We start from the raw sequence: 12,932 nt of genomic DNA, 5'->3' as shown, positions 1-12,932 counted from the left end.
TTAAGGTAAGTAATTGATTTTTTTGTAGAAAGTACTTAATTGTGCATTCTTTGTATAAGGGACTGCCTGAAGCACTGGGGTGTTCTTTAAAACAAAAATAGCAACTGAACTCATATGAAGGTTAATGAACTAAGTCTCTAATTTGAACTGCTGGACAGAGTAAATTCTCCTTTGTTAATGAAAGTTTCAGCAGATTAGCACTTCATGATTTGCGGTTTAAGAGCGAATAGTGCATTAGCTGCTTGGGCAAAAACAGGACACTCCAGTTACCAGTAATTAATCCAACATCCGTTTCAAACAGAAATAATGAACAGTGATGTCAGATGTTTTATGTAGAGCAATTTCAATGTTATATACACACATACACTACGTAAATCTGGAATGAGAATTAAGGGGTCTTTCTAGATTTACATAAACATGTTAATCTAAAGTTAATAAGTGTCCCTTTCAATACAAGGCTACACAGGCAGAGCTAAAATAGAAACACGTTTAATCAGCCAATAAATATTTTGGTTAGGCTTTTTAGTTTTACATAAATATACATGTTATTATAAAATTAAATTTAACCATTTCTACATCATTATAAAGATTTTAAGTCGGATGAAAAGTGCTGTATACAGTAATGAGGGTTAACACCAATAAAAAATTGTTTTTATTTCATTTTGCTCCAATAAACTTCCTTTATTGGTATACCTGGAGACTTTCATTGTTCTCAGTCTAGCTGTATTTTGGGTAACTTTCCCTGCTCAAAACACCACACTGAACTGAAGCCTAATCGGCAGCTGCGTATATAAATTACTTGAACCCCAGTTTCTCAGGAGTCTGTCATAACCTCTGCCTGAAATGGAGAAGAGGTTTTATAACTCAACTACAGTTAGTACTGACAGTGCTGCCCAGCCTAACCCCCACTGCCCTTGACCAGTTGTGTTCTTGACCACCACCTCCTGTGTAACCCATACATAAGAAGAGGAGGCAGGGGAAGAACAGCAAATGTGAAGGGGCAGGGGAGAACTGAGAAGAAATTGAGATAAAGAGAAAAAATGGAGTAGGGTGGAAGATATCAGTGGCAGATAATATTCAATATAGATGACTAGAACATTAAATTGAAAGATATGTGAAAAAGAAGGAACAGATATGGAGGTTTTGATGGCATTATATTAGAGTGCTGAATTGGAGAGAACATGTTTGGGAAACCTGAAGTAGAGCAAGTGTACAAATTCAGTTTTCTACCAAAAAAAATAAAAATATAGTGCAATATAACACACACAAAGTTAAAGCATGGAGAGCAGATCCAACATAGAAGACAGCCTACTCCTTTCCATCAACTTTAATACCATGGGAATTTAAGATTTTTGGCAAGGATACTATGTTTGCCCCAGAACACCTCAATGCATAAGTGAAACGCCAGGGAAGAAGTGAACCCTGTCTTGTTTTTCTTGATGTTATGAAAACACAGATGCAAAACATATGCAGCACTCAACGTAAAGCAGATTAATGTCAAACTCCCTGATGCAAACACCAGATAACAAAAGGGAGAAAAGCATCCCTTACATTCCATGACATAACAGATCTAATCTCTTTGTGTATAAGAGGCCATCCACAATGGAAAAAGTGCATCAAATATCCTTATTATAGCATTACCTATAAAGTCACCTATTTAGTAAATGTACGAGGGAGAGTGGAAATAATAATATCTATGCAATCTGCATTGAACATTCATGCGGCATCTCCTATTGTGCTAAGGGCAGCTCATGCTTAAGAGGCAGATGCTTGTTCTGGACACCGATGTACACTACGTTTTTTTCTTACAAGCACTGCGTCACAAGCTATGTTGCAGACATTACAAGGACATTCACATTCAGAATAATATATATATTTTTTTTTTTAACCGAGTTTTCTACATACAGAAAAGAAAGCACGTTAAAATGTATAGAAAATCCCATATAGTCTGATCTTGATTGACATTAATTTTTACTCCCACATCATCTAAAACTAAGCAAGTGTCTCACACCGTTAAATGCTGCATCTTTTTTGGTTTATATTTTTAGCGCCTGACATTGAAGGCAAATTCATCAACCCTTCCCCCGGCAAGCAAGTCTATGCACGTTGATGCTTGTAGGATAATCAAGGTCCCTGGTGAGCGATTGCTAGCAGATGTGATGGATACTGTGGCACTGCAGCTCATTTGGATTACCTATTCTTTATAAAAGTGCCTGCAGCAAGGAAAAGGATAAAGCTTCCTGCATCTCTGTATTAGAAGTACGACACAGTACGCAAGTCAATATCGGACAGGGCTTCTTTTATGATGCAGACCCCAGTGCTCACAATAAGTCAGAATATATATGCGACATGGGAGAGAAATGGAGAGCAGGTAAAATTGACTCTTGTGCATATTAGCTAAAAAATTAACAAATAAAAAAGCTAAACCTGCATAATGCAGAGAAACGCTAAAACAAGTCACAACATTCTATACACAGAATCATTAGGGCAAAGAGAATTTTAACACTGAATTGAGCTATGTCAGGGGCTTCCAAGGTAAATGGAGAGGTTGCAGATCTTGGCTTCTATCAATGTATACAGTGCTGACTTTCAGCAGCAGGCTCGGTAAGGAATCGAGGATGATGCAGTATACTCACAGGATGGAAAGGCAGATGACTTCTTTAGACGAGAAATGTTTTTCCACAATGCAGACGAATCCTGTCTGCTCACCTTCTCACTTTGCGAAAGGCTAACAGGGAGTCAGAGACAACGGGATTTGTATTTTTACAGACGGTATATTGCATCAGGGTACCGTTTTGTCTGGTGACCCATCAGGCTGCTATTAATTAATCATCAAGAAAGAAGAGCAAGACGCAAAGTTCGCAGGGTGACAGATGGCTTGGCAGGGGCTCCCCATTTAAAGGAAATGTCAACTATATTAGCAGCAGGTCGATGCTGGTCCTCTAAATGCGTTTCTAGTCTCTGCTTCAGGAGGATGCTGGGAGATTTGTAACTAATCTGGGATGCAGTGAAAATCCCATCAATTACACTGCAAGCTGACACACACTGTATTGCATCTCAACACAATGAAAACACAGCAATGCAGTGGAGAGAAGGTTTCACTTTGGTACACATGCTGAGATGCTGACCAATGGCTATTATGGAAAGAACGGTCCTGCGTATTAACAATCACACAATGAAAAGACTGGGGGTGCCATTAAAAAGGAATCCCTTCCTTTCTTCTCTATGCAGCAACGCACTCATTAACCCTTTGAATACTAGTCTGTAATGCAAGGCTCATTCATCTAATCATCCCCGCCAAATGTCCCACATTCCAAGTCGTGGCCCTTTGCCCTAGCACCCTGTCCTATGCTCTTTTTTAGTGAGCCACGCATGAAACCCCTCCTGTGCAGACAGTACATTCCTTAACTGGTGGTTAATACATTTTATCTTTATTACCGCCAGACTTTCTGTTTGGTACAACGTGAGCAGTATTAAGGAGGCAATTATGCAATATAGTACATAGTCAAATAATCATACCAGAGAATTTTTCTGCAAGCCTCATTCTTAGCTTCTTCGCATATAACACACTGAATAGTCAATCACAAAGACTGTATTATAGCAATCGGCTAATTGTGGTACGTAATGGTTTTAATAATTTTTTATTTTAACCATTATTCGTCAGAATATCAGTCACATGTACTAGAGTAGGCAATGCTGTCATATACTAATAAGAAAAACACAGATGCTCCTTTTCCCTAAATAAAAGTATCTTCTAATTATTCAATAGATTTGTTACCTATATTTGTCAGTATTCTAACTTCTAACTCGCAAAACATGAAGATTTAAAGCAGATCTACCATGTGTCCCATACCCTATATTTTATATTTCTATACACTATATAAAAAGTTATTCATAGGTCCAAACCTCTCTCACTCTCCAGGCCAGAGACCCACTTACTCCTAGCCCTAAAACATACTAAAAAAACCCTACTGCACTTCCCCATCTTTTCTCTCCATCCATAATATTGCCCTCTATGTGTGTTACTTAATATTAGAGAATACAGTGTATATTAGAAGCCAAGCAATTCGGACACTAGATTATGCACCTGTATGCTGATGACACACAGCTCTACCTACCCTCCCTTGCCATCTCCATCTTAAAAACATTGACTGCATCTGTCCCTTCCTAACACAAGATGCCACCAGGGCTCTTGTCCATACCCTCATTATCTGTAACCCTGTCTTAGCTGGTCTCCCTCCTGCCCATCTTGCCCCTCTACAATCCACCATGAATCTCACATCACTTTACTAACACCTCTGCCCTCTGTCAGTCTCTCCACTGGCTGCCTATGCACTTCAGGATTCATTGTAAAAGCCCTTTATTGCAGTTCTCCTACTTACATCTGACTACTCATCTCTAAATACCCTCCTAACCAGTCCCTCTACTCATTCAATCATCCCCTTCTGTCCTCTCCTCAGATTTCTGGCTCTCGCGCACACTTCCAAGGTTTCTCAAGGGCTACCCCTATCCTCTTGAATGTGTGGCTGGTCCATCCCCAACTGGCACTTTTACCTCTTGTGTAATACACCCTAACTCCGTATAGATTGTAAGCGCATTTGAGCAGGGCCCTCCTCATCTGTTTTTGTAAGTCAAATTGTTATGCTATATACTACTTGTTCTGTCCTGTCTACCGATTATACACCACTATGGAATATGATGGCACTATATACAATAATAATACTGCTACACAGTACAGTACATGCCCACTAACAATGGTTCAGATGCGCAACACTTACTGTGTTTACATGAAAGACCGCTGCAGCTATAGTTACACAATTTTAGAGATGTCCCCTATTTCAGCATCATACCGATGATACCATGGGTGGACCAGCTGCTTTAACAAAAGGCGGAAATACTTTACAAGATAAAATATAAAAAGTACAGAAAATTCATTAAATAGGCTCCATTTTCAAAACGTAACGAAGCCGATACAAGTGTGTTAATAAGATTATGTGTTAACTGGAGATCTGAGAGCTTATTGATTGTATTGATATAGGTTAACATCGTGAAATCCCTCTCAATATACAGTTCTTGTATTGTGATATTCAGACTTTGCCTATTCTGGTCAATGTTGAAACACTGTGTTGATGTGCCAATGTGGTTATCAGTGAATACCTCATTGTTGCCAAAACACATTATTTCATAATTTTATCTTTACAATTTAGTCTGTAACAATTTAAGAGGACTATAAAATAGATTAGGATATGAACCACAACTGAATTTCGTCAAAGCTGTGCTGCAATGTGGTAACCTTTCCTCAATTGTACTTCCCACATTTTGCCACTAGAGAGCAGAACACAATTGGCCACACAATGTGACAAGAAAAATGAGAAATTAAATGCAGGGTAATCTTAAACTAAGATGTACATGTCATTTTCAAGGTAAACAGGAAGTATTTGGAAATAATTCTCTGAAAAGTATAAATGTAATTTTGAGAATTTCTATTTTAAGATTTTCTTTTTGAAGTAAATGCCAGTTGTACAGTGAATCACGTGGTTATAAATAGTTAGGTGAATTAATACAGATCAATGCCCAAATTCACAGCCACTAGAGTATTCACAGGACTGAGATTAGCAAGAGCTAAAATAAGTGGTGGTCTCTGTAGAGAATTAGCAACGTACAAAGTTCATTTCTTTTTAAATTACACATACTGACTTAAAGGAGCTGGTCCACATAGGGGGGGCTCTTAAAACATCCCCAGATAAGTTCTGCAAACAGGCTGTTAACTAGTTGAAAACTCACATAAATATACACCCACAGCCAAAAAGGGGAAGGCTATAGGACAGAAATATCATATATATATATATACACACACACACACATACAATGCTGAGAAAAGCAAAGGCATGAATATGACCTAAAAAGAATATTTATTATCATGACTGTTTTTCTCAGTATGAGATATATATATATATATATATATATATATATATATATATATATATATATATATATATATTTTATATACACATGACCCTTAGATGTCTGAAACGTAGATTCTGTATGTGCTAATAAAAAACTTTGTGGATTGGCATTTTAAACTCCCTGTATGCTCCCATTCATTTGGATACATACATACATTTCGCCATTTGAATAACCATTACCTGCATTTCTGCCACATAGCCTTCTCATTTTTGACTGTGGGTGTATGTTTACATAAGATAGGTACGTAAGATAGGTGGTATTTTGTTTTTCTAATTAAAAATAGTTTAAAAGTTTATTCAAATACTACAGTTGCCTAGAAACAGAGCCCTGTCATTCCCCCAAAGCCCTCCCATATGTATTATATCAGAGCAGTCTGACTGCCTACAGCAACTCCCACCTGCCAGTTCATTTTCCTGCATGTTACAAAGCTTTAGATATTCACATTTGTACAGTGATAGCCAGTGAGGGTGATTGCGTGGGGTGTTCCGTGTGATAGGGATGAGCGGTCTTACAAGAGCCCCTTCTGTGATGTCAAGGAAATATCTACATGGAACAACACCCTTAAATTTAGTATTTCACCAGTACCTATTATGGATGTTGTGAACATTGGTCATGGTCGACATTTAATGGGGTCTGTGGAAGTAGGTTTAATGATGTTGTATGGACCATCACAAACCTTGCCACAGACACTGGTGTCTTTACAAGGTCACTTTGTCTATCCCTGGATAAGAAAATAGCTGCATGTGGCTCATGCATGACCTACCATACGCTATGCTCCCAGCTTTATACAAAGCAGCAGATGAGGGAAACCATGTAACAGTCGGTAAAAAGTGAAAAAAATGACATGCCTTGTATTCTTACGTAATACAATACATTCCATTTTACTTGCAGAGCACCTGCATGATCTTATAATTGACAAACACCTTAACATATGTTAAGGCATGCTCATACCTGGGAACTCTCCGGGTTTGACCCGGAGATTGCCGGGCGAGCGCGGTCTTGACACGACCTGCTCCCCGCCCATTTTTTCCCTTTAAATGGGGGCGTTCCCCGCTGCTGTCAGCGGGACCGCCCGCCGACGTCAGCGTGCAGTCCTGGCCACATCATGCAATGGAAGGTTCCAGGTAGCCGAGCCGAGAATGGTGGAATGGTAAAACAGTATTTTATCTAATGAACAGGAATACATGCATTTTATTTTTGGTATCTATCATGCAGTTAGTCAGCATAGGGTATATATACACAAAGAGAAATTTGGAAAACCAATAGCCATTTTAAGCCCCCCCCTTAATTCATAACGCACCTTACTTAAACATATGCCCCCCTGCCACCTAGATATGCCACTGTACGACCCCCACTTCCAATGAATCCCCCGGTGATTTGCGCAGACAACCTCTGCTGCCGTTTGCCACTTCCGCCCTGGCTGGCTGCATGCATCGCACAGACGTTCACCGGCTGCCAGAGAGGGAGATACAGGTTTCCTGCAGCGCTGCAGGGAATCCTCCTCTCTGGGAGGCGGTGAACGTCTGCACCATGCACTCAGACAGCCTCCGCTACTGCTGTCCGGTACTTCCACAGGGCTTCTATGGTGGACCACCGGAAGGTCATAGAAGCCCCGCCGGAAATGCCGGCAGCAGCAGGGATGTCTGTATCGTGATCTGCAGGGGATCTGGATCCTAACCCTGCTGCAGGTCTAAATGATACAGAAAAAAAAATCCCTGCGCTAAACCCCGATTAAAGGCCCTCAGTTTTTAAAGTGGGGGAAAAAAGTGCAGCCTATAATCAGGCCAACACGGTAAATAAAAAATCTACAAATTTTGGTTAATCCCAGTGCTTGGAAACTGGAGGCCTACAACAGTTAATATATAGAATAGGTTTCTGTAGCTAATTGACATGCCTAAAAAAAGGGTTTATTGTGCTGTGTTACCATTGTATAATCTATCCTAAAGGCAAACTCTAGGCATTATTGGACCCTCATGTACAATATCTTGTGGGGAAAAAAAGCGTGTAATGAAACAGCTTTGTTCTATATGCATTCATACAATTGATATAGAACATCACAGTATAAACCAATTAAAGGGAAATGGAAGAATTTTTAAAAAGTATAAAAATGTAAACATTGCTATGGCATGATTATTGGCACACTCTTGAAGAATTAAAATTAACTTGGGAAGAAAAAAAAAGTTTGCTTATTAAATTCTAAAGAACCTCTTGGAGCATAACAGCAAAAGAAAATTGATCAGTGAAGTCTTCTAAGCTTGGTGCTCTATGGAAGAAACAAAACAGAAGACAGCCACACAGGCTGCAACACATGCCATATGTTACACCCTAAACCAACAAGAGCTTTATGACCCACTCCATAAGAAGGCATAACTGATTTTTGACAAAACTTACCTAGTGAAAAGACAAAGGGTTCTGGGAAATGTTTTATGGACAATTGAAATCAGAGTAGAGCTGTTTAGCAATGCAGGCCAGAGGCAACAGTTTAATAGTACAACTGAGTTTATATCAATACTTGCCAAGCATACATCCCTTTCCAGGAGTTTAAAGTGAGTTTTCCCCAGCTTAGCTTCTCGTAATACAAAGTATGTATATTTACAATTACTTCTGAAGATATTTTACATGACATACAAAATATTCAAGGGTGACAGTAACGGTAACCATAACTGTACTCCAAGCATTTTACAGCCGAGTTGATATCCATACTTGCCAAACATTCCTCCCTTCCCGTGAGTTTAAAGTGAGTTTTCACTAGCGTAGCTCGTGTTGAAGTCTGGTATTAGTGAATACACTCTTCTGTGTCTCAAACAATAAGAATAGCTATGCAGCTAGGACACATGGCACCTGCATGGATTTACTGCAGCAACTGTGATCCATTAGATTATAAACTTAATTATCCTTCTGCATGTGAAAACCAACTAAGGTTAAATTAAAAAAAAAAAAAGTAACTAAAAGATATTTGAAACAGATTAAAAACCTGAAAAAACTAAACTAATGTTTACACAATATAAAGCATAAGGATGTCAAGTTATACTCACACTGGGATATTTTCAAAAGCATCTTCAAAATTTTCCTGTAATAAATAAAAAACACAATATTCATATTTACAAATGTCTGAGTGGTAGGAAACATTACAAAGCGCAAACCAGATTGTCAAAGGGTAATCATTCTAGATTCTCTTTAGTCTATACGTCTTAGTTTATTACACCAAAGAACATACTTCTGAACTGAAAATATGATATAACTGATGCTTTCATTAGTAAATCATAACAGCATAATTTGAAAGGGACATAAACACTCAAGACATATTGAAGCTAGTCTGCAATTTTACGTATGGATTTGAAGAAATAGCAGAAAAATTCCACATTCGGCAAAATAATTTATTCTGTTTTGCCCAACACTTTCATCAATCATATGACATACTCTTAACATTTACAGAAGCACGACTACTAATACGACTAATAATTACTCAACGGGGCCTGGGCCTTCATCAAGGTCGATGCAGCTTTGGAGGGCCAGGCCCCCCAATAACACATGTAATGTAAAAAAACCTGGATCACATCCATGCATGCCCCATGGAAGGCTTAGTGTCACCATAACAGATCTACAGCTCATTAAAACCAGGCCCCAATCATCCTCTCAGAAAGGTAAGGTCCAAAGCCAGGTACTATAACCAGGCAGATAATGGACCACTCCAACCTGTGATGGCGTAGTCACCTACAGTGTACTTTATGCCATGACAGTATACAATGTACACAAAGGAGTCCACAAATGAGCATACAGCACGGCATCTAGTTAGACAGAAGCCTAAATTATTACTCTAAAACAAAGTGTTATATACACACTCACCCTGTAATATGGCTAGAACAATCAAAAGAAATATTCCCAGATGTCATTTACATCTGCACTGAAAGTCAAGAAGATTGGGATGATCAAACCCCTATTTTTAGACAAAATTTAATCGAGACCACATTAGAAAAGATGCTCTATACAGTGCGTTAGTTAAAAACATCATATGGTAATTATATATTTTAACCATAGTGACTGGTGTTTCATTACCGCATAACTCCTCAGTGGTGCAGTTCAGTTTATTTTGGATCGGTATTTAAGAGCTGTAGGCACATTTCCAGTACTGAAACATTTGTGTTTGCCCTAGCATTCTAACCTAACACAGCATGTTCAACACAGCTCAGAACATTCCTCCGAGACTTGGCATGATCAGTGGAGAATGGAAATCATGTTATTGCGTAGTGATGTAGAAACACTGTTCGGATACTAATTTATTTCCTTCGGGCTACCTGTGCTACAAAGCAAAAAACAAAATCAATATACTTTTCTACCCAATGAGTCGGTATGAACTGCAAAGTACCCATAGACCTGAGAATTTTTTATCACTTTTCCTAATATCGAGAAGTAAAAGGGAAGATAAATGGAAAAAGTTAACATAGCACTTTTCCTCAAAAGCTGGAAAAGTTTAGATAATCCCAAATGCATACATTTGTTATGAGTAGTCACTCAGTCTAGTGTGGTGTTTGAGCAACGAAAGTCACCCAAAATATCCTGACTGACAGAAACAACTGAATGCAGGTCTGCAGATAAAAAGGATATTTATAGTTTTTTTTTTCTTAGAATTCCCTTATTGTTCTTGTTCTGGGCACAATGTCTTCCTCAATAGATATTATTGCAAATAATTTGGCTCCCATAAATTTTAATGCAGCTGGCATACAAATGAGTTTAGCAATCATTCACATGTCTTGGCGTCTTACAAGAGGAAACAAGACGTTTTTACAAACCCCTGGATACCTATATGCAACAACACACAGCCCATCCTCGAATGGAAATAATGTGTCCCTCCATGGAAATTTCCACTCCGAAAAGGCATTCTAAAATAATGTTCTGATCATGATTAACCCTGTCTCACAACCTCCTCAATAGAATCTCTAATTGTAAGAAATATTTCATTATAGCATTTACTATTATTATTTTTCATATATTTCCTCATTCTGCACAAATCCTCATAATATGCAGAATATGCAAAAGAATGTTAATCTAAACTAAGCATCTGACGCAACATCCTGTCTCCTATTGCCATAAAATGCAAAAACACAGAAACCCATTGCTTGCTAATACAAGATGATTAAGAGGATATAGATCTTTAGTTACAATTACTATATTGTTCTAGTGACTAGATTGAAATCTAAACTTCTTTCCATGGCAGTTACTTTAGGGAACTAGTAAAAGCCAGTCAAGATGCAAAATGTATACAGCACCGTTTTCAAATGTATATTTCAACATTTAAGAGTTACGCACTGCTTGCAACTTAGTATGTCTTTTTTTTTTGAACAGGGGGATTCATTCATAATGAGCAGCCTTTCACAGGCTCCTAGCACTTATGCTGCCATAAGGTTCAATATAGAGAAATGCAAAGTTATGCATTAGGGTAAAAATAATAAAAATGCAACCTATTCTTGGAATATCCTTGGGGGAAACTACCAATGAGAAGGACTTACGAATAACTGTTGACAACAGACTTGACAAGAGTGCGCAATGCCAGCAAGCATCTGCGAGGGCCAATAAGGCTTTGGAATGCATAAAAAGAGTTATTGATTAAAGGGAGGAGGATATTATCTTGCCTCTTTACAGGTCATTGTTAAGACCTCACCTTGAATACGTGATACAATTCTGGGCACCAGTCCTTAAAAAGGACATTATGGAATTACAAAAAGTGCAAAGGAGGGCTACGCAATTAATAAGGGGATAGGGAGATACTAGTTATGAAGAGAGACTAAAAAAGTAAAAAATTATATATGCTAGAAAAACGGCGTCTCAGAGGTGATATGATAACATTATATAAATATATGCAGGGCCAATGTAAAGAGCTCTTCAGTGACCTGCTCATTAACAGAAATATACCAAGAACAAGAGACTGGAAGAGCGCAGGTTTCATAGACGACAAAGGAAGGGATTCTTTACAGTGAGGACAATAAAGGTATGGAATTCAATTCCAAGGGAGGTAGTGTTATCCAATACATTAGATTAGGGCTGAAACAACTAATCGATAAAATAGATTAGTCGAATCGATTTTTATCGATTATAAAAAGAGGTTTTTTTCCAGAGCAAATGCTCCGAAAAACTCCTCTCCTTATATAATCCGACCTCAAACAGAGATCGGATTATAACACTAGAATCCAGATCCCCCACAACACTGCAGAGGACCTGGATTCCCCTCACTGTCAGCCGGTGGGTGTCCGTGCGATGCGCACAGACAACTTCCGCCTCTCCCCTCCACTTCCGCTCTTACGATGCAATGGCAGCATCACATGATGTAGAAGCCCCAGCGGAAGTGAAGGTGAGTAACGGAGGCTGTCTGTGCACATCATGCAGACCCCCACCAGCTGACAGAGAATCGAGGTCTCCTGCAGAGGATCATCCTCTCTGTCCGCTGGTGGGGGTCTGCACGATGTGCACAGACAGCCTCCGTTACTGCCCTTCACTTACGCTGAGGCTTGTGAGCGGTGTATGGGGGGGGGGGGGAAGAGGCAGAGTTGAGGGTGGCTCCCATACACCACTCTGGCTCCTCCCCCTCCCATAAGCCACTCTGCCTCTCTACCCGACTCCCTGGTGTCTTGTGAACCTCCATTGCTGACAGGAGGCAGAGTAGTGTATGGCAGGGGGAGGAGGCAGAGGGGTGTATGGGTGAGTTATAGTGGTGTATGGAGGTATAATGAATTTCAGGGTAGCAGAGTGGTGTATGGGGGTGTAATGAATTTCAGGGAGGCAGAGTGGCATTTCTGGGGGAGTTAGAATGGTGTATAGGGGGAGGTAGAGTGGTGTATGGGTAGCATAATGAATTTAAGAGTGGCATATCTGGGGGAGGCAGAGTGGTGAATCCGGGAGTATAATGAATTTCAAGATGGTGCAGGGCATTTATGGGAGGCGGAGTGGCATATCAGGGTACACAGTGGCAT

At 39.3% G+C, this 12,932-nt stretch overlaps 1 protein-coding gene across 1 annotated transcript in view; it reads right to left on the bottom strand.

The window, feature by feature from the left end:
* Nucleotides 1-9,034, bottom strand: part of LOC149285336 (tetratricopeptide repeat protein 39B) — a 32,495-nt gene extending 23,461 nt beyond the window's left edge. Inside the window, exon 1 of the mRNA XM_089495499.1 lies at nucleotides 9,003-9,034. The gene's annotated coding sequence lies outside the window, so the exon portion shown is untranslated. The remainder of the gene's footprint in view (nucleotides 1-9,002) is intronic.
* Nucleotides 9,035-12,932: the final 3,898 nt, after the last annotated feature.

The sequence above is a fragment of the Sceloporus occidentalis genome, unplaced genomic scaffold (assembly GCF_023333645.1).
Source record: "Sceloporus occidentalis isolate IW3139 unplaced genomic scaffold, rSceOcc1.0.p SCAF_80, whole genome shotgun sequence".
Classification (NCBI taxonomy): domain Eukaryota; kingdom Metazoa; phylum Chordata; class Lepidosauria; order Squamata; family Phrynosomatidae; genus Sceloporus; species Sceloporus occidentalis.
This window is presented reverse-complemented; position numbering and strand designations above follow the sequence as displayed.